General features: G+C 45.0%; 1 protein-coding gene across 3 annotated transcripts in view; it reads right to left on the reverse strand.

Moving 5' to 3' along the window:
- LOC119185000 (protein dispatched homolog 1-like) overlaps positions 1–25288 on the reverse strand; it is a 495836-nt gene that overhangs the window by 358391 nt on the left and 112157 nt on the right. For all 3 annotated transcript variants that reach the window (XM_075872172.1, XM_075872171.1, XM_075872170.1), the window contains exon 3: positions 4472–4537. The gene's annotated coding sequence lies outside the window, so the exon portion shown is untranslated. The remainder of the gene's footprint in view (positions 1–4471; positions 4538–25288) is intronic.

The following is a 25288-nucleotide window of genomic DNA, read 5'->3' on the forward strand; positions in this document are numbered from 1 at the left end:
GTGTGCGTGCGGATGAGGTATCATATGAAGTGCAGCGTTCTTATTGTGAACATGTGCTTAGTGTTTTTAAAGATCATGGACGCGGACTTAGGTTCACTACCGAGGTACCCACAGAGACTTGTCTCCAGTTTTTAGACCTCAAGCTACTGTGGGGTGGTGAACACTTTTGTTGGGTCTACCGGCCTAGAGTGAAGAAGGGGCTGTTGCCGTATGATTCTGCGCACTCGAAATTAGTTAAAAGAGGTATTGCTTCGCTATGTCTGGAATCCTCGTTGATTAAGTCGTGTCCACACCACATGCGTACTAGTTTTTATGAACAGATCAGCCGATTGACGGCGGCGGGCTTCCCTTCGTCGGTCCTAAACGCGGTCACCGAGTCACTACTACAGAAGATGAAACGTGGAACACAAAGGGATAGAGCTACTTGGGATCCTTCGGGTTCCAAGCTTCAAGTCGTGCCTTACGTGCACAAGCTCTCCCATAATATTAAGAAGGTTGCTGCAAGGCATGGTGTGGCTGTGGTCTTTTCTGCGCCAGAAAAGCTCGCCAAGTTATGTCCGCGTATTTGCAATGGCAAGAGACGCGGTTGCGTGAAAAAAACATGAGAATGCCTTCGTAAAATGTTCCATGGGAGTTGTATACTCCATTCCTTTTTCCTGCGGTAACGTGTACATTGGCATTACCGAGCGATGCCTCAATGACCGGCTTAGGGAGCATGCGCTAAAGGTTAAGAAAAACGAGGACAAGTACGCACATCTTGTGTCGCATATTGCCGCATGTGGGTGTGAACCACGATTTTCTGATACAAGGATTCTTGGGAGAAGCTCAAATTTATCAGCACGTTTGCTGTTAGAAGCATATTATATAGAAAAGAATAAAGATATATGTGTCAGCGAGCCATCTTTGGTGTTGCATCAACAAGAAATATCTTTCCTTGATGCGAGGGTTTAGCGATTATATCTCCTTTTTGTGTTAACCCCTTTTTTTTACTTTTTTTACCTTTTTTTTACTTTTTTTATGTTCCTTGTGGTGTGGTGACGCCATGTTGGTTTTCTACTGGCGCAGTTCTGTTAGTTTGTGCCTTTGCGCATTTCGATGTACGTATTTAAGAAGGTCAGATAGGAGCAATAAACAGTTGGTAGTGAGCGCTGCGTGTCGTGTGTGTTGCTCTGGTGTAAGTGTGTGTGCTTGTGTGAGTGTTTGCGTGAGTCGAGGTTGCGCCAAATTTCTAAGTATATGATGTATAACCAACTAGCCCAACAACAAGTTTTATTAAACATACTGATTACATGCACTAATCAGGCATCGACAGGTGACCTGGCTATAGGAACCAGGCCAGGTGAAAAACTAATCGAACACGTCTGTCAACTACGGACAGAACGCGGCACGATCATTGTCGTAGAAATTCTTCTTGCCCAAGAAGAACGATTCCTCCGACAGAAACAACAGATGTTCCATGTAAAGGCGTTCCAGAATCGGAAAGAGTGCACGACGACGATGACCTGTCGCAACAGCTTCGCATCTATTACGCCCCAAACAAAAAGCTCCCGCAGCTATTAGAAGGTGTGCAAAGCGACTACGCGAGCAGCAACCAGATGTTACAAAGCGATTAACACCTAGGCCACGAAAACTAGTGTTAACTGACTTCCAAAACACCTTTGCAATGACACATTGCTGCAGCATATGCTGGTTAGACTCCTGCAACGGGCACTTAGGGCAAGTGGAAGGTGGGACTACGCCCCACTTCTTTAGTCTATCCCGTGTTGGGAGTACTCTCCATCCGAAACGCCACATGACGTCACAGAGATGAACAGGCAAAAATGATGTCGTTATCGCGCTCCGCGAGAGGAAGGGCTGGAGGAACCAGAAGAAGCAGAAGAGCCGCCGTTGTATCTACAATGCGGCTATCTACAATGCGGTCGATAAAATGCTACTGCCATCGGGTACTCAGAATGTTTGGTTTAATTGTCAAGAAAAAGTGGTCAACGATTTTAAGTACTTGGTACTCAACTGTGGGAGAGCATGATGCCGTCCCGTGAGAACCTGGTTGAAGAGAATTTTATTTCCGAAATATCTTACGTAGCTTATGTGCGCACAGAAAAATGGACAATGGTGATGCAGTGTTTTTCACCATTACAAGTCGGGAACTGCGATATCTATTGTGAAAGCGCTTGCAAACGTCATTAGGTTAGGTTAGGTTAGGTTAGGTTACGTTAGGTTAGGTTAGGTTAGGTTTGGTTAGGTTAGGTTAGGTACAATAATATGTACAATGTGAGCAGTACAGTCAGTCAGTCGGTCAGTATGTCTGAGCCACAGTTCAACCATCCGGCCAAAGCTTGAGCACTTGCTCAATGTCCAGCTATCTTGATCTGGTGGCTGCGTTCATACTTGTGAACACTTCTTGGTCAAAAAACAAATATTTCGCATACGTTAAGAACAACATAAATACGTAAGTATTAGGTGGTGTGCTCTTTTATTAGAAAATAAATAAAAACGTAATTCAAAATTCCTTAGTGTTTCTTACGCTGCGCTGAAAATGCGACGCACATGCACCAAAAAAAGCACTTTGCTTACGATACGGTGCTGGCACCTCGCAGTAATCCTAGATTCTGCACAAGCTTATGTCTACCGACGGCACTGTCAGATTACGTCCATTTCCCGCGCAGCGCCTTCCACAGAAAACTATTCTCTTTCGACATCTGCAGCGAATCACAGATACGCAATCAAGTTTTCGTTAGCCCTGCGTGCGTTTTGGTCCGCTCAAATACATTACACAGGACGAAGATCGTCCTTGTCCCACATTCCACGCCGGGGAGATTCACTCAAAGGCTGAGGACGTCCCTTGTTTTTTCAGAGACCCGTTGCTAACTTATAATGAAATTTGCAAACACTACCACTTGGAGCGGCGGATATACCCACTCCCGCACCCACACTTAACAAGACCTCAGTCCATCACTCCACGACTCATACAGACGGAGGCGTACGCATCGCCTCTAACTTGCTCTAAATACATGGATGGCATAGATCCGGGGTGCGCGCGCTGTGATCATCCAAAATGTACTTTCCAGCACACGCTGTGGCAACGCCCTGCGCTGCGCGAGAGGAGCGAGTCTCCCTCTACGGAGGCGGACTGGACCTGTCTCCTCACAAGCCACGACAAAGGAGACATGCTTAGGGCCATCCAGAGGGCCCACGACATAGCCGTGGAGTTTAACTTCCCCGTCCCGTTGTGGGAGTGGCCCACCGGTGTAGCCCCCTAAGGAGGATTGAGCGCCGCCTCCGGATATTAATACAGTTCTCTGTCTGCCTGCCTGTCGCCCGTCCGTTCATGCGCTTTAGAAACCTATTGGAAGTTCGCAAAGCCATAACTTATTAATTAGATATTTCTTAATTAATATTGGAAGTCGCTGATTACTCTTTACTCACCAAATGTAGAAGTACACATAAGTACATATACTAGTTTTGTTTCTGAATTTCTTATATACTAATGCAAAGTGGAATGGAGTAGCCGTCGCCAGGTACTAGTTACAATAACTGCTTCATCTATTTTTTAATTTAAATTAAAAACGAAAATAAACGAAGAAATGTCCTTGTCTAAAAGGAAATGGGACGGAACGTCCAGAAGGGATACGACTTGGAGTTGTCTTCGTCTACCCTCTCAGAGTACGTCAGAGGAAGCCTCCCGAATATTAAGCTTCGAGCTGCACAAGGCAGCCTTTTACTGCCCCTCCCATAATATATACTATAGGACACTATATGCAAGGCGATAGTACTCTTGCCTTCTCTTGTTTTTTCTCTCAATCTTTCTTTTTTTCATTCTTATTCTTTATAATAATTTTTCTTTCTGTCTTGCTCTCTGCTTTTCCCGTCACTTTATTATTTGTTTCTTTTAATCTCTTTTTCTGTGCAGTTCTTTCTCCCTCTTTTTATACCTATATGTTTTTCGTCCATTTCTTTCTCTCCACTTTTCCGTTTGTGCGAATCTTTCTTCCTATTTCCCTCTTTCTCTGCACTTCTCTCGGGAATCGGGGCCATGGCATTCCACGCCACAGAAACCGGCGTGCATGTAGAAGCGAAGCATAGAGATGAAGAGAAAGATTAGGATAAACCAAGCGTGTGCTGGCCCATGATGACAATAACTTCTTCTCACACTGCTCGGCGCAGTGAAAAAGGTTAAACAGCCTGGCTGTTCGAACGTTTCCAAGGAATTAGATCGGCCGCACGCGCGAAGTCAGATGGAAGAATCAACGCTCGTACGTCAACACATCCCAAAGTCATCAGTAGGCTAAATAAAAAGCATACTGAGGTGACAAGATTGTTTGTCCGTGAGCGCTGCCGACGGCATGCAGACGACACTGACGGCCTCACTGACGGCGCACACGCGTCCAATAGTGCGATTACTTCATATACGCACTCTTTTGAGAGTTCTTCGCGGATATTTGAAGTACGAGAGCGATGAAGGATAACGCACCTTTCGTAGCGGCAGCTGGAAGCACTTCAAGTTTAGGCAGGAAAGCCGAACGGTCGATGCGCACTCCTGAAACGGAAGCGAGAAAGAAAGCCAAGTGTCACAATTCCATCTTTCTGGAACACAAAAAGAGACATTCTACATTCACACAGGTTATTTACTCGCACGCTCGCTCACTTTTTGACGAATGCTTGCCTCTGTTTTAGCCTTCGACCAGAAGTGGGATACGAATTCAATGCGATGCGCTTGTACAACAAAACACCACGCTTACAAGCAGAACTGAACACAATGACAGAAATTTTCCGGTGTTGTAACACCGGAAAATGTAATGTAACGTAATGTAATGTAAATGTAATGTAACAGCGTGGCCATGAGGTAAAGCCATGAGGTTTTTAAAACCATGGTCACACTAGTGTTATTAGTGTTAAAAATTGAAGAGGTAGGTTAAAAAGTGAAGTATTTCAATTGTAAATTATGTCTAATAAGATCCCCCATACTTTTCTTGGAATCATTCGCTGTTATAGTTCTCATTGATACCATGTCTAACAAAGAAAACAAAATCTTAAGTTTACTGTTCTTTCCATCAGTGTATATTGACTCAGCTCGAACATAACTGCTTCTGCGTAAAACAAAAACAAAAACGCAGAGAAGAAAATCGAAACTAGACCGGCTTTTTAACACCTTCCTTTACTTTCTCTCCCCGATCGTGTTTCCTTTTTTTTTTTTTGCGAGCTTTGCAACCCCTTAAGTAAACGCAAAGCAAATACAAACTCTTAAGCAATTGGTTTGCGTTTGCGTACGCAAACCTTAAGCAAACGCACTCGCCCAAGAAGGTACAACTTCGCATACCGGCTGGCGCAGCAGGGAGGAAGAGAGTAGGGAAATCGGTCGGACCAAGCAGTTTGCTTTGCAAAAACTTTTTTTATTTACGTATTCCCAAGCGCACCGGCGTGCCTGTTCTGAGTGGCTTTGATTTATAGTGTTTCACGCAGCTGTTACCTTGCGTTTCTCAACTAGGCTACAGCGGGTGCGACGAAGTTGATCGCTTTCGTTTTTGCTAGGGGGCAAAGAGGGGACTCTATGTAAAATATATATATATATATATATATATATATATATATATATATATATATATATATATATATATATATATATATATATATATATATATATATATATATAATCCACACGTACAAAAATCGTTCCGAAAAAGAGTAGTTCCGACCACGGGACCCGGCTACGACGTCCGATGAAGGCCGGTCCCATGGCCAAAACGTCAAAATGTCTTTTCCGAAACAATTTTCCTTACGTGCTTGATGTATTCGTGCCTGATAGATAGATAGACAGATAGATTGTGTCTATATTTTTAAATAATAATAATAATAATATAATAATAATAATAATAATAATAATAATTTGTCGATATCTTTCCCGTACAAAAGGGGGGAAAGGGACTCCACACCAAAAGCTACAAAACTAGCTTGAGTGCGCCTGAGGCCCAAAAAAAGATACATTCATGTAACATACATAGTACAAAAAACTAACAACGCAGTAAACAAACAAATATGGAAAAACCTTGCACTCAAATGAGTCGCGTCACATCCAATGCGTAAATAAAGGAACAAAGCTATAATTTTTAGCTTCTTGTTTGTTTAGCTCCTGATAAGGAGTTGCAACATTGCTTTTTAATTTGAGTGAACTTTCACTTTAACGAACATTTTTCAGCAGTCTTTTGAATTCCAAGTGAAGTTTGAGTGTATACAGTGAGAGCTCGTTTATTAGGGTTTCACGGGACCAGAAAAATTGTCGGAATCAACCAACTTCCGAATGATCCAAGGTACCAAGAAAAGAAAAGAAACGAACAAATCTTCATGACATCAACATACTTTATTTTTTATGAATACGAGAATACTCTGCTTATTTTGCAAAAGAGCAACAGAAAAGCAGCAATTTTTTTCGGCCTGCGACTTTCACAATGCTACCATGGGGAAAGACACCCATGTCCTAATCGGCCCGAAACGGGCTCCACACCGATAACGTATTAGACGTACCGCCACCATGCGGACATGACGATACTATTTATAGCACAGCTTTCCGGCATTTCTTCATGCACTGATCGGCGTCGCCGTTGTCGTGGCCGTCAGTTTCGCAATGAATAAACATTAAAAAGCAACTGATACACACGAAAAACAGAAATCAGACAAAAAAGAGACTCGGTATCGGATGAGATTCGAACCTGGACTCTCTGCGCTGCAGTCGAGCATCCCAGACCAGTGCCACGACGGTGTTTGAAACGCGCTTGCGAAAATACCCTATACAAGCGTCACGTCAAAGAAGGAATCGCCATAACTTATGTATAGCGTGACTGAAAAGTAAAATAACTACCAGTCATCGCACAATGCTGATTGTGCAATGAGTGTCTAATTTAAGACTCCCCCCCCCTCGCCAACTGCAGAGTGCTCAGCCAAAATTTTTCATCGGCATCAGCCGCATGCAATATCAACAATGTGCACATGATACCTTAAAAAATTTATAGCGGGTACCTCGCTTGCCTGCAGGAAGACGAATGATGGCGTAGCGTGTGCTGTCCCACTTCAGAAAAATTGTGATTTACGGTTTATTTTCGATAGATAGCGGAAAGTACCAATTTCAAACTCAGTTGACCACGCCCCTGCACAAAGCTGCAGTCAGAATTTACATGAGGCATAAACGTAATCATCGCTGATTTTTTTTTTTTTTTCGCCCGTAAACGACAGGCATTTGCCGCAGCCACTAAACGCCTTGAAGGGTAAGAACGCGAGTGGACGTGGCAACCGCGCCTTTTGGAACGCGCGTGGGCAACGAGGTGTCACATAGGCCGCGGCAAAAGCAAGTAGCCGTGAAGCGTTCCGGCTTTTCCGGCGTTCAGGGCCATTCCACGCGCTTCCCGCACAGCCGCAACGCACGTGCCGGGACCTCTACCGCACTCAAGTGTTTGTTGTTAGTGGTTCATGAGGAAAAGGAAGAAGGCACCTAATTTCTGTCTGCCTACAGGCGACACGGCGCAGTGCCAAGTGGGGGACAAATAAGCCAATCGGTGACGCTCTTTCACCCTCGACAGCGCCGCCAATTGGCTTATTTGTCCCCCGCTTGTTTGCGGCAGGGGTCCCAGCCCGTGCGTTGCGGCTGTGCGGGAAGCGCGTGGAACGGCCCTTATGGTACGGGTTCACACTGATGATGATCGCAATGCGGACTGCGCCACTCCGTTCCGGTCGGCTCCGAGCCTCATTTTCGCCCCTTTTGCGACTCACATTTGGAGCGCTTCGAGCTCGGTACGCTCCCGAGAACGTACCGAGTTGACCGGATCGCGACCACAACACGAACCGAATCGGTGAGTTTGACGCTCTTAAATAATGTATGCGCTAGCCGGTAGCGAAGAACCTGTCCGAGTTATTCGATTTTCCGAATTAACGAGATTTTACTGCATTGATATTTTTACTGATGGCGAGACGTCGAAATTTTCACCCATTACTGTGAGAGGTTTCCTATTAGAGGCATACAAATGACTTAATTAGCATGCTTGACAGGCGAACTGAATGCAACATTTTTCTTTTCACGAAAGAAATGCATCAGACGTGACATAAAAAAAATCATCAACATAAAATCATAATCATAAAAAAATCGTGACATAAAATACAAATATCCATTTCATGAAGGCTTCATTAGAATTTTTTTTTTCATAGAAAACATATAGGTTACGCATTGAATTCGCCCAATGACCGTGAACAAACTTCGACACTAATTTCACGGCTGACAATTCAGTAATGCGGATCGCAGTGCTGCGCGGTGCTGTTATTTTTTGTTTGTCACCCCATCCTATTCAGCGCTACACTCCACACACAATTATTCTACCGTTGAGCACCCTCGTTGTCATGCGCTCAAACTGGTTCTTTTACACAAAGATGCTCGATCTTTCCACGAATCCGCTTCGTCATCACCAGTTGCCACGGTGCCGCGCGTGTATTAAAAAACTCCGCCCCATTCGGGCGATTCTCGGAAGTGCATTCGCGTGTCTACAATGCTCCGATGTTCGTAATAGAACCTACACGCAGCCGTCCCATTGTCGCCGACTCGGGCTTTCACTCGTGGCCTGGATTCGGGAAGCTCCATCAGCGAAAACGCGCAGAGATAGACCCAGCACCAGCTGACGGCGCGCAATGTGACGGCCGCTGTGGCAAAAAAAAAAAACATGGTCACACCTAAAGGGACGCCATTTTGGCGTAGTCCCGTATAGACCGATGAGGAGAGAGAGCAATGCAGGCCTCCGCGATTACACTCGACGGCCAATTTCCGAAAGCCGAGGCCAATCTTAAATTCATGTCCCATTGACAAAATGTCTTCACCATGCGCTACACTCAGATGCTATGAAATCTAGCTTTGCGGGCATCTTTAGGCTGTTATACCATGAATTGATGAGGTACGGTAGATTAAAACTCGTACAAGACTCGATTAAAACTTGATTGAAACTCGTAAAACTCGTCGGTAGATTAAAACTCGTTAATTTATAAATTTGGGTATAGTCGTCGTTCGGTTTAAACGTTTTATATAAAACATAATTTTGAGATTTAAAAAATATATTATTGTGGGTTCCTGCAACAAAAAAAAACCATTGCTTAAAACTAATCATTGCGAAGTAACGACAGTAGTAAACGTCCGTTACTTTAGGTAGCGCTTTCAGTCATTAAATGGAACTATACGGCACAAGTTACACGAGTTTAAAGTGACCAATATCGTCTTTGATAACTGTACGTTCGCTAATGTCACCAGCTTATATGAACATCAATGGAAAAGGTGATGCAGGAGAAAGCTTAATTTTCAATGTCACGTCTAATTTTTGTATGGTACTCGAACAGTCATCTGAGCTTCCAAAATATCAACGTGACACCATAACCTATGAAGACTTTGTTACCCCTCTATTTAAGCCAAACAGGCTCCAATTTTCTCATACATGCTAATGTTTAACCTTGGCTTTCTAAGAAAACGGCGTAATTCATTTTTGCCGCTAAATTGTCATGCAAGGCTCAGCGGACGACTGTAAACACATACGACGTCAGAGCGAGTAATATTAAAAACCTTCGAGGGTCAACGACGTAAAAACACGCAGCGCTTTAAACCATGCAGTCCCAACTTGATGGTCAATGCCGTAAACAGTTAAAGCGTCATCTGTATGTTTGAATAGAACTCCCAATTTCCACGTCTTTTTTTTTTGGGGGGGGGGGGGGGCGATAAAGTGGTGTCAACCGGCGGGGATTCGAAGAGTCGCTGTTTTGAACTGTTGACCTTTGGTGTATATTCCGAAGTTTGTTTTATGTCGGGACGTCGACTATAAGTCACACATCCGCGCCTTGGCAGATGCGCATCAATAAATTTGGTTTCTGCATCGCGAGTGATTTCCGTTTGTTTCGCTCGCAAACAGTGATGCCTGTCTGGATTCTAATATCTCGAACAGTGACCACTCGATAGATCGTTTACTACTGCCTCGTTTACTTCCCACGGGGACGTGCTGTTGTCCGCCACCACGGCACAGTAGTGGCGGTGCTCGGGTGCTGGCGCCACGGTCGCGGGTTCAAAATCTTGGCATCGACCGCCCGTCAAGACGCTCTGCATGGACCGTACTTCGATGAGGAAGTGCTCAATTTTAAAGCTGACATTCAGGTCGTATATCGCAACGCTCCCTGTTTGTTTTTGGCTTCGCCTGTGGCGATAATCGTTATGGTTTAACGAGCCAAAACAACGGTACGATTATGCGAGACGCCGTGGCGGAGAGCTCCTGAAATTTCGGCCACCTGGAGCACTTCGACGCGTGTCTAAATCTAAGCGCACGAGCCTCGAGCATTTTCTAGCCTCCAACGAGAATGCGCCCACCGCAGCCGGGATTCCATTCCACGACCTACGGGTCAACATTCTACACTCCGTTACAACCAACGAGGTTCATGGTGATGAACAAACTTTAATTAATTAGCAGAAAGATCCTCCTTCCCTTGTTTTAAAAAAATTAACTTCCTTGGTTACAACCTAAGAATGAATACGCGCTCCACGCCCCGATACCGCGGCGCAACTGCCATTCGCAGTGTGCCACAAAGCAATAAGTAACAATTTCCGTTCTAACCATAAGCACTTTTCGCTCGTAATGCAAATAGTACGCATATTATGAATTAAAAGAACGTCGTTTCTTGTCAGAATGTTAGGCTTGGCTGAGCAGTAAAGTCGAAATTTCTTATGAAATTTGCCAAGAAATAAAAATTTTCGACTGAAAACTATCGGAACGAATACGTGCCTGTAGTCATATGCCGGAAATGAGTGACAGGGTCTGACGCCTCAATATAAGTAGTTGCTGTCATGCATGTAAAAAGTCGTGTAATGGAATAGTAGGCCCGAGGGACGGCTTTAAGCTCTCCTATAGTAGAGTACCGAGTACTCAAAATCGTTAACAGCTTTGTCTAAACACACAAGAATGAGGCCAACGGGACGGCTTTAAACCTTTCCATAGTAGAGAGGCTCTTGGGATTTAGGAACGGCTTACTGCTCTCCCATAGTTCAGTACCAAGTACTCCAAATCATTAAACATTTTTTTCTAAACAACTAGTACACCTCGTACTCTAAATTGTTTATCTTTTTCTAAACATACGACGCCGCTTTTTTAAGCTGTTCATTTAATGATGGTTCTATTGAAACGGGACAGCATAGGGCTCTCCCATAGTAGAGTACCTAGTACTCTAAATTGTCTAACATTTTTTTTTTCTAAACAGACACGACGCCGCTACCGCTACCATTTTCAAAACGGGGAACGCGGTTTAGCTCCTCAGTTCCTTGTAGTGCGAGCACTCGCCTTTATAGTGCTCTTACGGTACGACTCACTGCACTCCCATAGTTGAGCACGAAGTACTCGAAATCGTTGAACACATTTCTAGACACACAAAATCGATCTTGCCCACGAGACGGCTTTATCCTCTCCCGCAGTAGAGTATCAAGTATTCGAAACCGTTAACCACTATTTTTCTAAACTCACAAAATTTAGCGTGGACTGGGGAACGGGGGCTAGAAGAAAAGTAAGGGCACAATATGGGCGCTGACTCGCAACTAATTGTTATTAAGAAAGAACATGCAAATATTAACGTGAAGAAAAAATGATCAGGAAACAGGTAATAATTGATATAAACATGTGCAGGTGGCGCTCAGGTATTATAATTCCGCATCACTTAGCGCGACACAAGGCACGCAGGTACAATTATCCCCATTTCCTTTGGATGTGGAACGCTTCAGTGATCTCTCCTGCTAACTGTTGTTTATGACGTGACAGTATTTTAGTGTCGGCAAATAACGGAGTGCAACCGCACTTTTTACAGTGGGCGGCGAGTGAAAATGGTTTGATGTCTTATAGTGATCGTTCAAACGCTTGGTCTCCAGTGCGCCGTTAAGATCAAGATGAATGCGTACCAACTGGCTCAAGTTGCAATTCTCATGCAGTTGAATTCTGCGTGGCTGGGACCGTGATAGCCCTGGGCGGAGCATACATTTAATTTTTGAATGTAATCGACCATAGCTCCTTAACTACAAGACCACGGTGGCAAATAAGCGTCCTCTACGCAAGCTATAAATCATAGTAATCATCCTTTTGTGTACTGTTCTAATTTCAGGGTAAAGTCTCAAGTGGAGAGGGGCGTTATCGGTACCGGGGGGGGGGGGGGGAGGGGGGTGCACTCTCCGAAGTGATTACCTTCCACGGCATATCGACCAGAGGGCGACGGTGACCACGAAAGACAAAAGAGGGCAGCCTATAGTTTCAAAGTAAGGAAGAATCGACAGAAAGGGAACAAAACACGATAAAGGTAACTTCAAGGGCAGCGGCACGGTGACGCTGGAAAATCGAAAGGCGACGAGGCCGCCCGGGTCTCGCAGTAAACAGAACAGAATGATCGAGGGCCTTCCGGCTGAAGGGGCAGTTTCGGCGATCGAGAGTGTCGGAAATCGATGCGGGCGCGCACAACAAATTCATCGTCCTAAAGAATGGACATGCCCGTTTTACGCTACAGGGAAATTTCATAAGCCAGGTCGAACGGGAAGAGCTCGTTTCGTCGTCTATATGTCCTGTGCGAGAGGGACAGTGGAGATTTAGAACCGGTAGAGCCGGGGAGGCGCCAAGTAATATTGTACGGGGTGGTCAATGACAGACGTCCTTCATACGGCACGTATACTTAGGAAACTGCAGTTACGAATAACTTTGAAATACATTAGGGAGCTCTAGCACCGGCGATACCAAGAAGAAGCTCGGTGGATTTTCCGACTGCCTGTTGTCGCGTTCGCAATGTCCCCTCTTCAAGAACCGCTCATCGATCGGGACCCCGTCCACGCACTTCTCAAACCACCTCCCTGTATTTAAGTTTTCTCTCCAACTTCGCTTCCCTCTCACTTAATCACTCCTTATCCCTTCGGTTGTCAGCTACTGCCGAGCTGTCGCACTCTGATGCAGAATGTTGCAGGGCTCACTTTCTTCTTTTTTTGCCTATTTAAAAATTACAACCCCCCTCTCAAGGACCCCAAGCCCCTCTCACGTTCGCACGCTATCTCATTCCCCTTGAGGACTCCCAGTCACACCATCGGCGAATACGAAAGAATGCAAGAGCTTGCGCATACACAAGCCCTTGTAAGTACCTTATAAGTACCCACCACGAAAGCTCCCTGTTAGAGTAGAGCCCCGGCACTCACATCTCCGTTTCTGCGGAGAAGGGCGGTCTTGGTTTCGAGGCCAGACAAACACCCAAATAAGCCAATACGACGGTGTAGCCATAGAAAACTGGCGCGAAGCTCAAGCTCGGGTTGTCGAAAAGTGGCAGCACGATGATGAAACAAAACAAAAACATTTAATTTTGGAAGTTATGTAGACGGACGGTGGGGAGCGGTTCTTAAGGGGCCGCCCCATCCAAACACAGGGACTCGTTTCGCAAACAATTCTGCAGCAAGCGACGGTTCAACGCGTCCCAAAGTTCACTTTTGCGAAGTGAGAGGGCGCAGTAATGTATGCACGCATCAGGCTGCAAAGGTACTGATTGATCAATTGATTGATTGATTGATTGATTGATTAATAAGCGGGGTTTAACGTCCCAAAACCATCATATGATTATGAGAGACGCCGTAGTTGAGGGCTCCGGGAATTTCGACCACCTGGGGTTTTTTAACGTGCACCCAAATCTGAGCACACGGGCCTACCACATTTCCGCCTCCATCGAAAATGCAGCCGCCGCAGCCAAGATTTGCTCCCCGTGACCTGCGGGTCAGCAGCCCTGTACCTCAGCCACTATACCACCGCGGCGGGGCAGGCTCCAAAGAGATAATCGGTATTGAGTTTCCTGATAAATTGCTAGAGGGCGATGCGACAGTTCTATAGTGTAGGATAGGAGGAGCGGTAGTACACAGAATCACCTAATTCTCGGGTCCAGTGATATCCTCTCGTCGATGTACCCTCCTATGAAGACCCTATTTTTCGAAACGTTACTATACATTCGTCAACATCGGGGCTCTCAAACTCAGCTTACTTATAGCGAGCCATAGTTTCGAATTTTAGTCTCCCGCAAGGTTCAGGACAGTGAAGAAGATTGGAACTAAAAGGAGGGTGGGATGTGGCGGCAAGTGTTTCAACATTTCACCTAACATGGCCACTTTAAACGAGCCTTTTCCCATATCTCGTGTGTCTTTTGTTTCTGAAGAGAATTTTACGTCAGGATTGGGTAAACAAATTCGTACTGGTAATAATAATCACTAAATTGTGGAGATCGATTTTGTATAGTTATCATTCAGCTTTTCTGTTTTAACCCATACTGAACACATCGGATGCCTCAAGGTAAAAAAAAATTAACAGCTTCGCCGCAAAGGCGAAGCCATGAATGGGATAGCAACAAATTGGAAGGTCACGCGAATAATGGCAAGCAGATCTAAACATGCCTAGCGTTTCCCGCGCACAAATGACACGTGAAACGTAATCACAGGCACCGATGAACGCAAATAACTTATGACAAACGGTACAGAACCTGCAAAACGTGCATAGCCGCTAGATGCCCAGCTGTGTCTCAAGAAGATTTCTCGGTGGCTATGTATACTCGTGCGTGTGTTCTTAAATGCAGTTCACGACTGTGGCAGGTATGATTGCACAAAATCAGTTTCACCGAAAAAGTGAAGCAATGAATGTGATAGCGACAAATTAGAATGTTATACGAAATGAGGCTGGCAGTCAACTCATTCAGATCCGATCTCACGTAACTCTACAAAACGGTGGTGTAAGACAACACGGCCGCTCCAGGTACACTCTTGGCACCGTTTTTTTTTTTTTTTCGTTTCGAGAGCGCAGCCCGTAAAAGCTCCCGCCTGCTGTGGGGGCACAAGGTGCGCGCAGATTGTTGCCGCGATAGCGCGGCAACCATAAGCACCCTCCCACCCGCCCCTTTGTTCGCTCACGAGCTAAACGCGCGCGGAAACGAGCAGCCGAAAAGGCGATGTTCACTCCGCAGAAGGAGAAAGCTAGCGCATTCTTCCCCGTATATATATACATGCATATACGTGAATGACGGTGGCGGCGACGACTTATAATTGCTATCACAAAAAAAAAAAGATTTGGATCAGTCACATGATACTCCTTACTACTAATCCTCAGCCTTACCATCATTCTTGGTAAGGCTGAGGACACACCGAACATTGGGCAGTTCCACGACCACGCATGCACAAACTACGGTTTTCAAACACTTTCCTACCGCCTTCCTACAATACTAAACAAATATAAATTAAGTGATGACAACATACGTCATATTTCCAAAAAGAGAATGCTTCAACTAATTTTATAAACACCAATGTTTCTTGTTTATAATTGTGTCTGTTGAGAATGTTAGGCTCATACTTTTTTGCTTCTTTTCTTATCGCTTTGTTTTATGTATTTCTATTTTACTATTGTGACAAGTAAGAATGCTTGTTAATGTTTGCTGTTGCTGTTATTGTTCTGGGAGGTGGGACTAGTCAAGCTGCCTACATGCAGCTTTTATCCCACCATCCTTGTTGTTTAAACATGTTTTGATATATGCGGCAATAAAGTTCACTTCACTTCGCTTCTTAACTGGATTCAGGTTTAGGCCTTTACTCGCACCTACTAACACGTAATCCAAAACAGTATCGTTCATTAATACATTCAATATTTATTGATAAGAGGCGTGATTTACGTAGGGGGGTGCCTTGAACTCCTTCCGCACACTCTGTGGTAATCTCTTTCAGGAAAAGAATGTCCTTACTGGTTCACAACCATTCATCACACGTATTCCAAATGTACTACATCAGAACGCAGCGATTACCTGAGGTATTGATATTAAAGAGCATTGACACCATGTAAAAAAAAAAAAGCTGATTCTAGGCTAACGGACTCGCAAGTCGACTCACAGGCACTCGCTAAAACTAATACCAAGCTGCGAGTTCAGACGAATGATATTTCAATGAGTTTCAGTCCGAGTGTGTCCGGTTAAAAAAAAATTTCGCGAGTGTGAGTCCAAGTGAGTTCGGCTCAGACAAAATCTGGTTTGTCTTAGCTCGAGTGATTCATAAGCGGAAAATATATTTCGTGAGTGACTCTGAGTGGGCTCCACATTTTTTGCCGACATATAATAACGTCTTTGTAGCTCATGAATGTAAAAAGACAGTCAGGTCCGGGCCGTGGCGGTAACGATAGGTCCACGGGCCGCTTGTTCCGAGACCCCTGGTCTGCATATGGGGTAGCAAGCCACAGAAAATACCCATTAAAACCATTACACCCTCCCCACGCTAAGGAGTTTTGAAAGACGGCTTTAATTGGCCAGCTCCAACCTCGACGGTCAGCTAAGGCTGGTGGCGAGGCCATTAGGATCGCCCAAACTCAAAGCACATTGGACTAACGGCAGCTCTCTTAAGCACCCTTGCAAATAAAGTTTAATTTCTCTCTTTCTGTCTGGCAATCTCTGTTAGCTGTCCACTGTAAACTAAACCAAGATAAGAATGTTTTACTTGCAGAGGAAAAAAAAGCATTTCTTGAGCATGACACACCCACGTATCATATTTACTGCTAAATATAGTTATATTAGGTTCTCCATCATGTGTAACAATGTTTCACGCTATTATTTTTGCGAGTAGCATATGCTCTCTTAAACACATATTTCCTTACTTTTTAAATCTCTACGTGCTAATGTTATGCTCTATGAATACATATGTGATATTTAGTACTAAAAATATCGTAACTACAGTAAATTATTTCAGCAGATTCATTTGTTCATTTGCTATTCCTTCAAGCTATATTATATAATTTAATCATAATTTCAGTTTGCGTATCATCAATTGCTACGCACTGTTGATACATGTTATTAGAATTTTTTTTTTGAAGTGCCACAATGTCAGTAAAATATTGTTGTTTGTAGACTTAAAGTCTAGCTATGCGACATCCTCATTTTTATCCTTTCATTTCAATAAATTCGAGGTATATATCCTTAGCGAACTGATTCAGATGGCATTCCTCCAGCCATTACATGTTACTCTTCCACATTCACGCCAAACTTCACAAATTGAATTCAATTTAATCAAATTATGTAGCGAACTTTATGGGCATTCGCTGGATGGGAAAACACACACTCTCACACAGGCCACCCCCCCCCCCCCACACACACACACGCTTCGGCCTGCCTAGTTAGGATAGTTACAAAGGGCGACCACACCAACAGTTACCGCACTGCCGCCAATCGAACGACCGGCAAGGGAGGCCAAAAAGCGAACCAGCTGCGCCTGGTCATGACGGCGCTAGACCGTGGCTCGGCTATTTATTACAGACACTCAAGCCTGGCAGTGGCGCGATCTCGCAGCGTCTGACTTGAACGACAAAAAGAATTGGCGCAGCTTGGACCAGTGGCGCAAGGCTGGAACCAACGGCGGAGTTTGGCGGCCCTCCCTCGTTTCTCCTTATTTTTCTCTCTTTCTTTTTCCCTTTCCTCTCTGTTTTATGCATCTCTTTTTTTTTCATCTCTGCTTTTTTTTACAGCATAGCTGTTACTGTCGAAGTTCCCCGAGTGTCGCAGATAGGAAATTAACATCATGAACCAGTACGCGTTAGCTCACGTCCTCCAGGTTCCGAAAGCCAACTTCGTACTACTAGACCATGCAAGCGCGCTAGTACATCATAGCTAATGCTTGTATAGTGTAGCATAGCAAGACAGACCAACTAGGTACACGAGGAGAGAATAGCATAGCCTTGCATACCAGAGTATAAAAAAGGGTGAGGAAAGAAAATGAGGGCGAGGAAGACCCGATGAGATGGTGACGAGGAGAAAAAGAAAATGAGAATGAGTGCAGAGAGGGGCACTGGGAGCGAAATATGTAGAAAGAACGAGAAATCGATGGAAAGTGCCCGAAAGGAGCGAAATAGAAATGAACCGAGACCAAGAAAAAAAGATAGAGAAGAAAGCAAGCATGGTCACGCATAGTATATACCTTACAGCGAGTGGTGGGAAATATAAATAAGTGAGATGGTAAAACGTAGCCAAGCCAAGACAGGCTAAGTTGCCACCCGCTCTGATGTGACCCAGCCACACATGACTAGGTACAGGAAGCGCTATTTCATTACTATCTTTCTTGATCCATCTATTTGTGAAACTGTATCTTTCCGTTCTTTCTACCTTTTCCCCTTCATTCCATTCATTCTCTCTCTCTCTCTCTCTCTCTACTTCTCACTTCCTCGGTGTTCATCTCTCTCTCTTCCTTTATTTCTCTTTCTTCATTGATACCTGTTCTTTTTATCTCCTTTTTTTTTTGTGTCTGTTTTCTTCTACATCTTTTTGCCTGAGCCTCGTTCTTTCACTGTACTTCTACCTCGTTTCTCTTTTTTTCCCCCTAATCATCAGTCTGTAATAGTTCTCTCAACTATTCGTGTTATTGTATCCCACACCGAACGAATCGGCGGAGCCAGGAAGGGCGCGTCGGGACAGCGCACGTGTTCAGACAGCGAAGCAGGGGAGGAACAGGGCGAAGAGAGAGCGCGCCAGCAGAGTTGAGGCATGACCACACGGACGCGATGAATGTAGACGCGGTGCTGTTCACTCTCTCTATCGAGAGAGAGGGCACGCGCTTCCTGTGGCCGCGGGCTTTTAGGGGCGAAGCTCCTTAGGGCGTGGGCTGTGAGTCCCCTGTAGCCTGTATGTAGCCACCTCTAGTTTAGTTCTTGCAGTGTTCACTAGATGGCGGTACCGTCCCCTGTATGTAGCCACCTCTAGTTTAGTTCTTGCAGTGTTTACTAGATGGTGGTACTTGTACCTGATGATGAAAAGATGCAAGATGTTATAAACTAGAAAGCGGTATTTGTAGTTGATGAAAGACGCGAGATCTTATAAAATAGGAATGATGTCACATATGACGCGTGTCATTGGTTGAAGGCAAGCGTTCGATTTAGTGCGGCGACGTACGCTAGGGGGAGCGATGTAATAAAATCGAGTGGGCAAAATGTACAGAGGATTCATGGTGCTCCGGAGCTTCGCCCACTCATCATCAATAACTTCGTGGATATGGCGGAATTTTTTCAAATCGTAGGGAGAGAGCGCGGAGCCGCGTCTACAATCCGCGCGCTAACGCACTGGAACGCGTATGTGTGGTCAGGCCTTTATCGCCATGCAAGCGCTAAACGCAGCTGTGCCAGGTGCTATAAAGGAAGGAGGGAACAAGAGAGGACGCAGGGAAGTCAAGCAGACGCCTGTACCGGTTGGCAACCCTGCGCTAGGCGAATGCGAAGTACAAATATCGAGTAACGAGGGCAGCAGATAACAAAATTACGAATAAATGCACTATAAATTTGATAGAGCTTTGAATTGAATTGAATATAATTGATATATTTAAGTGCATAAAATTACACTTTGGAAAGAGAGGACTAAAGATTGATGATTGGTATGTAAGGTTTAACGTCCCAAAACCACCATATGAATATGAGACGCCGTAGTGGAGGGCTCCGGAAATTTCGACCACCTGGGGTTCTTTAACATGCACCCGAATCTGAGCACACGGGCCTCAACATTTCCGCCTCCATAGAGGACTAAAGGCATTGGCGCCCGACGAGGCCCTCCCACCTGGAAAAACTACAGTTAGCACACAAGCGTTGACAAGAAAAAAAATTGCCCGCAGCTTCCCTCGGGGGAACACTGAGGAGGATGCGGACCATATAATTGGTTAAAGGGGTGTTAAAGTGCGACTTACTTGGGTCGATGGCTAAATTGGTTAACGTGGTTGTGAAATGGGGTGTTAAATTGCGACTTACTTGGGTCGATGGCTAAATTGGTTAACGTGGTTGTAGGAGGGGGTGTTAAATGAGTGAACACGTACACACGTATGCGAAAGGGCGGCGCTGGTCGAAGGGACGTCGATCATTGTGTTTGTGGATTCGTTGGAATTCATTTCACCGCGACCTTGGACGTCGACGCGCCGTACAAACCAACTGACGAGCGGCAACTGAGCGAGCGAGCGCCGACCTTGAGTATATATACAGCACAACGGCGCATGCACTGTCAGCTGTTGAATGTTCTCGAAGCGCGACGCCACATGCGCGTCCACTGGAGAATCAGGAGAATTGTAGATGTCGAACGCGGTGTATAGAGGAGGAAGGGTGCACAGATGGTGGAGGAGTGAAGCGCGCGCGGTGTGTAGAGGAGGAAGGGATGCACAGATGATGGAAGAGTGGGCGACGGCGCGACGGCGCATGCGCGCGCGTCAGCTGTCGAATGTTCGAGAAGCGGTGCGGACGGCGCACTACAAGGCGCGAGTATAAGATGCTCCGCATCTAAAAACGGAGATGACTGAAAACTTACGTAAAAAAGTAAAAACTCATGTAGAACTCTGAATACTTATTCAAAGATAGAATAACATTTTGCAGGTAAATGTAAGATTGTAAACGTAAACACAATCTAATACAATGAAACTACAATTAGACAATCGTCAGGCCAGTTTATCAATTCACAGGTCTACATTTCATAGATTATTTACGTACTGCTAGGTATATAAGTTATCTGTGACTATATAAAAAACATGTAAGCTAGTGAACAATTTTGAATTCATGGCCCACTGACAGAAACGGTGTCCCTCTAACTCAATCGAAACGATGCCGCAGTGATTACAGTGGGTTTTACAATCAAGAGAGTGACATGAAATGTCTACCGCGAGAATGAGCGGCAAACGGTTCTAATGATAAAGTTATATGAAGGGATGATAGAGCAAGATTTTGGGTGTCTTCAGTGCTTTTCTCACCACCACAGAAAAAAAAATCGGCAGATTTCACGTACATGGCAATCGACGTTATGCGAATAATGCGGAGGGAAAGTGACCGTGTTGCATTTTCTTTGTTGAGCGACACGCCATGAAATGACGCTAAACATATTTACAGATGTTGCACGCACAGACATATGTTGTAGAGTTGCAGGTGTTCATTTCAACAGTTGTTTGCACTTGCGCGATGATGCCAAATAAAGCATGCGTATAGCAACACCAGAAACTGATATGAAGCACCCATGCTCGCGAGGATGCTGCCCTGGACACTGCCACATAAATCAACTTCAGGGCATGGCAACTAACCACAATTTACGTTAACCCGGCGTGATGGTTGTATCAAAGGAGTACATGTGCAATGTTTATGAAATTGGGTAGGCAGCACTGCAACCACTATTGACGTTTCACGAAGATAAGCGTCTATTTGAAAAGTGGTTACGAGACCTGGCGTAGCTCTCCGGTAAAATGTTTCTTTGTCACGCGGAATGCTTGGGTTCGATTTCAGCTTGGACCCCGACATTTATTCTTTGCGTTTGTCGGGTCGACGCTACCGATGTCGGTGTTTCATAAATCTCGCGCGTTAAAATTGCCCATGTGTGTTCTAGTCGTTCCTGGGTAGATACTAGGTGTCAATCACCTGTGGCCCATACCCGCATACCAGCGGCACATACCCGTCCATGGGCATGTGCCACTGTCTGGCGAAAAGTGTTTGACAACGTACGCGACGTGATTGTGACATTATTCATGCCTTGACCAGCATGTCATATTCGTCACACGATCTTACCCTGCCATGCTAATATTAGTTCACACCAAGTTAGATAGATAGATAGATAGATAGATAGATAGATAGATAGATAGATAGATAGATAGATAGATAGATAGATAGATAGATAGATAGATAGATAGATAGATAGATAGATAGATAGATAGATAGATAGATAGATAGATAGATAGATAGATAGATAGATAGATAGATAGATAGATAGATAGATAGATAGATAGATAGATAGATTGATAGATAGATAGATACGTTCAAAGTCGCCGAAGTTCGCTAAGAAATGCTTCGCATTTAAAACAGCAACAAATAGTATCCCAAGTACTTTCGTTGCCCTTATTGTCCATCGGTTTCATGCGGTTACGCCTAACAAAAAAACGAGCACCTCGAACAAGGTCTCTTCATTCGTCACGTCCTGTGATCGGTCTACATGCAAACACAGGGAACGGAGATAGAGCTTCTAAGAAGCAGGGCACTGTACTAAAGAGCACGGTTCAATACCTTTCTTTTTTTCAAGAACACCTTCATCAATCTAAACTCAGTCGCCATTTTTCCTGAAGTGTTCCTTCAATAAGCGATTGAGTGCATAAATTTTCCAGAGGGATCAAACGTAATGCCGTTCGAAGCGCCCTCGTGTCCTTCGATTCCATACACGATTACGAAAGGATCACGAGAGTGCAAGAGAGCAAACTAATCATAAGAAGCGACGGCGAGGGCTCAGCATTAATGCCCTCGCAGAAATACCTCAATTCATGAAAAAAAAAACAAAAGTCCCACATTCGGTCGAACGCCGCCCAACGGCAGAGACGTCGAGCAAGCGATGTACGCTGCTTTGTTTATTTCTCTTTTGTTCTCGCAAGTCTAGGTTCTGAAGTTCGCGCGCACCGGAGGAAGACAAGTTTCAGTTGAAATTATAAAATAAAAAAAAGTTGCCATATTATAGCACGTTGACGTATATGCAAAAAGAGATCGTAGTTCGTTTTCAAAGGAGCAGGATTTATTGTCACACGGGAATCGACAGGGTCTCCGCTGGCGATTCTTTAATGATACGCGCTCGGGCTTATCGGACCCCCGCAGGCTTTTGGTGATTGTATATATATATATATATATATATATATATATATATATATATATATATATATGAGCAAGAAGCAAGAACGCGAAGGGCACGAAGAGTTGTTACACGGTGAACGAATCTGTCACAACGGTTGTTACTAGCCCATTAGTCATGGAATTTGTAGGGCCAGAAAAAAAATCAATACAAGAAAATAGAGTGGATTCAAGAGTACATACAGAGCGTTGTCCGAACAACGAACAACGAAAAACAGAAGATGTGGACACTTGAACGATGTGTAATATCCGCGCGTACGGAGCCTGCGAGAGCACGGGTCGGGACAGTGAAGTCTCTGAGCAAACATCCAGGGCACTGTGCTCACCCGTCGAACATTCAAATTTTTCGCGCTAAGCATTGAAAGAGGTCTTTTTTTCTTTTTTTGTCCCTTTTAGCTACATTTTATCTCTTTGTGCACAGGAAATCGTTATCTCGTTCAGACAAACCCTAAGGATCTTCCCCCGCCCCCAATTCCCTCCCCCCCCCTTTTTTTTGTCGCACGTATTCCGATTCATCACAATATGCTCAAGGCAAGCCTCCGAATACATAACATAACAAGAGTATTTTTTTCACTATGTCGAGGACTAGATAGCCCCATTATGTACACCTTTTCGCGCGTACTATCATTTAAGCTTGCCTTTCGCAGGCCGCTGCATACGGGCGGTTTTGTTCACGCACGTCTGCCGTTCTTCGCCGTCTTGACAATAGGTCCGATACCCATTTTCATCCCTTTTTCCATTTGCCAGAGAGTGACCTGGCTGGAAAGTGCGTGGGATGTGTCGTGAATGTCATGCGATTTCCTAACTGCATAATTAATTATTAATTATTCACTTCTACGTAAGATATAAACAAAACATTCCAACGAGAAGATTGATTGTAGATGAGTCCGCCAGTGGTGGTACAATCGTTCAGCACTCGGCTGTTAAAACCGAACGTTATGGATTCGCATCAGGCCTCGACGGTTGCATTTCGATGGAACCCAATGCCAGAGGCCATGGTGTGCTGTGCGATGTGAATGAACGTTAAAGAACACCAGATGGCAGCAACTGTCATACAGTTTCCTATAATAACCTATATTTGACTCTGGCGCTGCGGTCATTCAGCTGCCGTGGGAATGTTGGGTAGTACACAAACTTGGCTATATTCTTCGCGTTTGCAGGTTGGAACGCGCTTGTGTTTTTGTTTATTGCCGCGTTTTAGTTTTGTTTTGAATAAACGAACGAGCTGTCGTTAACTTCATGACCTGATTTGAATATGTGACACTAAAAAGTTAAGGTGGTGAAGCTTAACTGCTAAAGACTGGTTAACGTCCCCTCCTTTCGCCCTATTATTTTTTTTTCTCTAACTAGCTTGAATCACACCCACCGCCCGATTAGTACACGCGGTGCGCACTGGGAGTGAGCGTGACCCGTTCGCCTGGTTCGGAGGAGGCAGCCGTGGCCCTGTCCAGACAGTCGGTGGCGGACAGGCAGCAGCGCCGGGTGACATCGGTTTAGTGTGTGTGAGGTGTCCGAGAGAAGAAGAACAAGCAGAAGAAGTTGACTCTTAAGAGAGAAAGGACGAGAAAAGTGAGCCCCGTAACTGTCTGCTTCAGTGAGCGACACCTCAACAGTAGCTCACAAGGGATGGGGGTGAGGAGGGATAAAAGGGGTAGGAGTAAAGGTGTAGAAAAGAGGAAGAGACGTGAGGCGGTAAGCCAGAAGGAGCGACAACAAACTGAGGGGATAGGAGAGATAGGAAAGATGGAAACAAGGTCACAGGAGTCCAAGCACGGGGCACCACTTGCGAGAGCTCTTGTCGGCGTCAGTAGATGGCGTAGAGCAAGTCCAGTCGGTCAGAGCTACACTGTCGTCGAAGGTCGTCGGCGTCAGGAGGTGACGTAGGGCGAGCCCAGTCGGCCAGAGCTACGCTGACACCGGAGATTGCGAGGGCACAACCGGTCGGCACGGAATCCAGCAAGCGAGTCCGAGGTGTCCGGCCGCCACAGCGAGGGTTTGGGGCAAGCGCTGTGGCGCCCGAGTTTTGTGCCGCTTCTTTGCTGCTTGCTACTACCAATAAATCTTTCTTTTCTCGAGTTTCGCTGGCAGACATCAAATTTTGCGGGCGAGACAGCCTCGAACCCTTCAAACTTTATGCACTATCCCTCAGCGTCATGAACGAAGTCTTCCGTGAATAAATTTCACCTAAATATGTTGAATGTCATCAGACTCGACAAGATGGCCTAGCGGTTACGCTGTTATACTGATGACCCGAAGGTCGCCGGATCGAGTCCCGGTCGCGATGGACGCATTTTCAATAGAGGCGAAAATGCACGAGCCCCGTATATTTGGATTGGAGGGCACATTAAAGAACCCCAGGTGGACGAGGTATACGAAGCCCTCCACTGTGGCGTCCCTCATAACCATATCGTGGTTTCGGAGCGTAAACCTCAGAAAGTATTATTAATATTACTATTGTACTCGACAGCAAGAGGCAGTGGGGATGTGGCTAAAAGAGAAGAGGCCAACGGCTTGCTTATAAAGCCTATGCTACCATTTGACGACTTTGTCACCTAAAACGTCTCATGACATTATTATTATTATTATTATTATTATTATTATTA

The sequence above is a fragment of the Rhipicephalus microplus genome, chromosome 8, assembly GCF_043290135.1.
Source record: "Rhipicephalus microplus isolate Deutch F79 chromosome 8, USDA_Rmic, whole genome shotgun sequence".
NCBI lineage: Eukaryota > Metazoa > Arthropoda > Arachnida > Ixodida > Ixodidae > Rhipicephalus > Rhipicephalus microplus.